The sequence below is a fragment of the Podarcis gaigeae genome (genome assembly GCF_964106915.1).
Source record: "Podarcis gaigeae genome assembly, chromosome: 3".
NCBI classification, from domain to species: domain Eukaryota; kingdom Metazoa; phylum Chordata; class Lepidosauria; order Squamata; family Lacertidae; genus Podarcis; species Podarcis gaigeae.
Genome location: NC_139680.1, coordinates 92,657,498 through 92,663,031, shown reverse-complemented (window position 1 = coordinate 92,663,031; position 5,534 = coordinate 92,657,498). Strand labels below are relative to the sequence as shown.

Here is a 5,534-nt window from a genome sequence, read left to right as displayed (position 1 = left end):
AAATAAATAAATAAGTACTATAAACAAATAGGCTGTGAGCAGCCACAGTTCCTCACCTCGTTTCCTGATGCCATCTCAGAAGGCTTCACTTGATGCTTCCAACATCCTAATTAAGGGCATATCGGTGTCCCTTTGGGAGTAAGTCAGTTAACACACACCATACGGCATGTCACTCGCAAACCATTCGCCCCGAGAATGAGAAGAGGCTGGTGAATTCCCTAGGAAAGACTCAAATGTACCTGTTAATGGGCAAAGCATTAAGATGAGAGGGGACCCCTCAGTTAATGATCTTAAGCTTCCGGGAAATGTCAGAACCAAAGTCCTGTTTATTTATCTAATGCCCTTTCCGGTATCACATTAAGACTCCCTTCCCATTTGAAAGGGCTCATAAGCAACCGAAAGTAGTTGCAACTAAGTGACTTAGCTCTCAGTTGCAATGCTATAAGCATTTGGGAGGGGGCTCAGATGGATGGCAGGAAAGCGGAAAGGTAAAGTAGTAAAATTAAAAGGAGCCACCAGCTTTCTGTGAATGCTGTGTTCATTGATCTCTACATTTGGGTTGAATGAAAATGGCCTCTGAAAGTTCTCCACTTTATTTGAAGCATTCAAGGTGGGGCAGGTGGAATTTTGTCAGATATTCTGGTGATATGAAACAGGGAGAGAATCTCTTTTTTGTAAATTATTTTTATTCAATTTTTCCAATACAAAATTTATACAAATCATACATCTTTTTTATATCCATTCTCTTTTTGACTTGCCTGATACTCCTTCCCTTCTGGATCCTTCCAGTCAGTCTATCGAGTTCTGCATAGTCCGTCATCTTCATTCTCCATTCATCTAGTGTAGGCAACTCCTCTTGCTTCCATTTCTGAGCCATCAGTATTCTTGCTGCAGTCACTGCATATAAAAATAACTTCTTTTCTTTCTTATTAATCTCATTCCCTGTAATACCAAGTAAAAACACTTCTGGTTTCTTAACAAAAGTGTACTTAAACATTTTCTTCAATTCATTATATATCATTTCCCAAAAGCTTTTTACTTTCTTACACTCCCACCACATATGATAGAATGTACCCTCTTTTTCTTTACATTTCCAACATTTGTTACATCCTTTATACATGCTTCACTGGTGTTACATACCATTGATACATCATTTTCATCACATTTTCTTTTATTGTTGTACATGCAGTGAATCTTAAACCTTCTTTCCATAATTTTTCCCAATCCTCCATTTGTATATTATATCCAAAATCTTTGGCCCAGTCAATCATAACCGATTTTATCTCTTTGTCCTTTGTGTGCCACGAAACAGGGAGAAAATCTCAGACATTTCCCCCTGGAAAATTCTCCTCTGAGAAATTGAGGCTCATGTATTGTTGGATTAAGCTTTATTTCAGTTCATATTGGTGGATGAAGGAAGCCATGGCTGATATAGGGGAACCGGAAAAAGTGAAGGGGCAACTCTGTTGCTTCCTTGAACAATATTAACATGAGATTAAATGATATTAAGACTGGTCCCACAGCTGGTGAACTTGGGCAGACCATTTCACTGAATGTTCTCCAGGAGAAATCTTCCCAACAGTTCAGGAGAATATTGAAAAAATTACCCCTGAGGAATTGCTTCTTGTCGGATGTGCCTGAAAGGAGGATTGAGAGATGTATGTTGTGTGTGTAAGACCCTTTGATTTTTATCCTGACTGCAATGTAAAAAGATGAAAGCCCACTCACTTTTGCAGCTGCCCCTGCCCACTTCCAATATGTGGCCCCCAGAAAGTTGTCCACAAGGGCTCGAAAAGATTTCCCACCCTTGCTATAGAAGAAGGGTGGATTCTAAACATTTAAAATAAAATAAAACAATTCATAAAACTAGTTTGAACTGGTATGCATAGGACTAGCAAACATAGCATAAGACAGGGACCCTGTACAGTGGTACCTTGTGTTAAGAACTTAATTCATTCTGGAGGTCCATTCTTAACCTGAAACTATTCTTAACCACTTTAGCTACTGGGGCCTCCTGCTGCCACCGTGCTGCTGCCACGTGATTTCTGTTCGTATCCTGAAGCAAAGTTCTTAACCCGAGGTACTATTTCTGGGTTAGCGGAATCTGTAACCTGAAGCATCTGTAACCTGAAGCGTCTGTAACCTGAGGTACCACTGTACTTTTAATAGTTGTGTTGGTGGGGGGGGGGAACCCCAACATTAGGCAAAAAAAAAAATCCCTCCAATGCACCACTTTAAAAGCATCCAGGCTTCTTATCCTCCATCACATCTGATGACCTCATTGAAACAGACACCGAACATTAAAATGCCCTCAGTCAAATGATACATCTCAGTTGAAACACAGACACATGGTTTGGTGAGAGTTCCAGCTTATTTACTTACAATTATTTATTATTATTTAGGTTTACACTCACAGAATAATGGGTTTCAGATATGAAGGAGGGGGAGGCAAACAGCTTTTGTTTTGTTGAATGGGGACTGGTTTGTATGTGTGTGCATGAGCTGTGTGTGTGTGTGTGTGTGTGTGTGTGTGTGTGTGTGTGTGTGTATTTCATCTTGACTATGGATGTGGCAAGGATTTGGTTTCTTCACTTGTTTCTTTAGCCTTAACCAATTTAAACACACTAATCTTTATTGTCCTGAGAGTGCAGCACACAGTAAAAACCGAGGCTCTGATCCAACACCAACAAGAATCGCAATACAAAGCCTTCAATTAGCAACAGTGAAACAGAATTATGCCTCTTTAAATTGCTGAATAATAATAATAATACAAGAAGCAATTCTTCCAGGGTAACATTTCAACTATTTATATGCTGCCAAAATCAAGTAACTGATATTCCATAGGTACCCAGTGTAAATTGTAGGTAAAATGTAATCTGTAATGTCAACATCAGTAATATTTCTCTTTTTCTGTTCAAGAGCTACAATGGACTACTGTTCAGGATGTGCTTGTGTGCTTCTCATGGGCATGTGGTTGGCCACTGTGAGAACAGGATACTGGCCCTTGAATATCTGAGAAAATTCTGTTTGCAGGTTGAAACTCTTGCGCCCTGAGTTATGTACACTTAGGCTGAGGTATGCACACTTTCCTGTGAGTAAATCCCATTGAACACAGTGGAGCTTACCTGTGAGTTGATATCCACAGGATTGCCTTGTTGAACTGTCATTGAGGAACAAGCTTGAACTGCAGAAGTTATTAATAGTGTTTTAATCCAATTGTTGTCGGTGCACATGGCATTTTACAAAATTCCCTTGGCAAATAAATAAATAAATAAATGATTAGTTCCATCACCCAAAGCAGCATATAATCCCTGCCCTTGGAACATGTCAAACACCTCAAAATTATTAATTTTCCCTATTTCAGGGAAAAACTTGTTACTGAACCTCACATTGAAACATAAGCTGGCACAGAACCCAATAAAAGAATAAAGAGGTGATCAAAAGTTTATTGACCTGCTAATAGTAAAACTACAGTAATTAACTGCAGATGGCAGAGGATCTATAAAGTTAGCCAACATGCTTTGGGACATTAAGGCTGCAACCCTATACCCATTCTTACCTGGGAGTAAGTCCCCTTGAGGTCCATGAGGCTTACATCTGAGTAGACATTATAAGCTTGCACTGTGAAGGATGTATGCGTTTAATTACAGTTTTACTGTTTCAGTTAATATGCTGTTTTCATTTTATTATATAATATACCACTGAGGTATTGTTTTATTATAATTCAACTATGGTTTTACAGCAGATACCATTTGCCCACTTCTGCAGTCCTGGAGTTGAAACAACCCCCTGCCCCAGTTCTCCCAAGCAAAACCAGAAGACAAATATTCTCCAAACAGAGTGAATATTTGGTCTTCAGCATTGATCCCTGCTGTCTGAAATGGAAATGTAGGAATGTAAGAACACAAGAAGAGGCCAAAGGGTGATCTATCACAGTATCATATTGTTGCAGGGGCCAACCAGATACCTAGGCAAAGCCCGCAAGCAGGACCTGAGCACAAGAGCCCTCTTCCCTCCTGTGCTTTCCAGCTACTGGTATTTCAGAAGCATTGCTGCCCCTCACCATGGAGAACAGAGTATAGATATCACAGCTAGTAGCCGCTGATAGTCTTACCCTCCATGAATTTGTCCAATCCTCTTTCAAAACCATCAAAGATGGTGGCCACCACCACTTCTTGTGGGAACAGAATTCTGCAGTGCCGTGATGTGTCAGTCCTGAATTTTATAACCCAAATCTATCTATTTATATACTTCATCTTTCAACAGAAATCTCTCAGTTTACAAGTCCCAGCAAAAAAGCAATCAATATAAGAAAAGCCACATTCAAAACTAAACAACACTACGGCTAAGAGTCACAATCAATCACCACCACCACCATCATGACCACAGGATTCTGGTTTTCGGGTTTTGCAATGACCAGGCTGATTGCCGAAGAATTGATGCTTTTGAATTATGGTGCTGGAGGAGACTCTTGACAGTCCCATGGACTGCAAAAAGATCAAACCTATCCATTCTGAAGGAAATCAGCCCTGAGTGCTCACTGGAAGGACAGATCGTGAAGCTGAGGCTCCAGTACTTTGGCCACCTCATGAGAAGAGAAGACTCCCTGGAAAAGACCCTGATGTTGGGAAAGATGGAGGGCACAAGGAGAAGGGGACGACAGAGGACGAGATGGTTGGACAGTGTTCTCGAAGCTACCAGTATGAGTTTGACCAAACTGCGGGAGGCAGTGGAAGACAGGAGTGCCTGGTGTGCTCTGGTCCAGGAGGTCACGAAGTGTCGGACACGACTAAACAACTAAACAACAATAACAAGTACACACCTGGCCACTACAGTGCCCTCCAGATGTAGCTGGACTCCCGCTCCCACTGGCTCCAGCCAATATGGCCGTTGGTCCGGGATGATGGGAGTTGTAGTCCAACCAAGTTCAGGAGGGCTCCGCATTGCCTACATTTAACTAGCAGCTTGTTCCCCTTTCTGATCTTCCTTTCACACCCACTTGATCTTGTGCTCTTCCTTCTTGTATCTCCTTTGCCTAGGAAAGTAGGAAACAATGAAATGAGAACTTGCCTTGATTAGCTTCAGTTAAAAACCGATATAAATGATTTGGTGAAAAATGATACTTTGGAGTTGTGGAATCCACCCATGTGGACATTCTTGGGGTGTGTGTGTGTGTGTGTGTGTGTGTGTGTGTGTGTGTGGTGTGAAATACCCTTCCTGAAAAAATATGTTTGAATGTGGGGTGGAAACAGAATGTGGGCAGGGCAATCTCATTCATACTCACAATAACATTCACACAAATGGTTCAGCACTTCCCCTTCCCTCTCCCCCCCCAAAAAAAGGGACAACATTATTATGACGAACAGCAGAATAAAAGTGTACTAAATAAAGCATGTCACATTTATCTGGACAAAACACTTGTGCTCAATTCAACATCAAAATGAATTATTTGTTTTCACATCATAGGGGGATTTTCTTTAAGTACGGATTAGCAATGAGCTGTGTAAAAACTGACCACCTGAATCATTCTTAGG

At 40.9% G+C, this 5,534-nt stretch overlaps 1 long non-coding RNA gene across 2 annotated transcripts; it reads right to left on the bottom strand.

The window, feature by feature from the left end:
• Positions 1–1,612: 1,612 nt before the first annotated feature.
• LOC310842137 lies at positions 1,613–4,312 on the bottom strand. Of its 2 annotated transcripts, XR_014562917.1 has the most exons (4): positions 3,560–4,312; positions 3,126–3,251; positions 1,729–1,830; positions 1,613–1,637 (listed from the first exon to the last, which is right to left on the bottom strand). It is a non-coding gene; the product is annotated as an uncharacterized lncRNA (long non-coding RNA). The 2 variants fall into 2 exon arrangements; XR_014562916.1 differs by having other exon boundaries at positions 3,126–4,312.
• Positions 4,313–5,534: the final 1,222 nt, after the last annotated feature.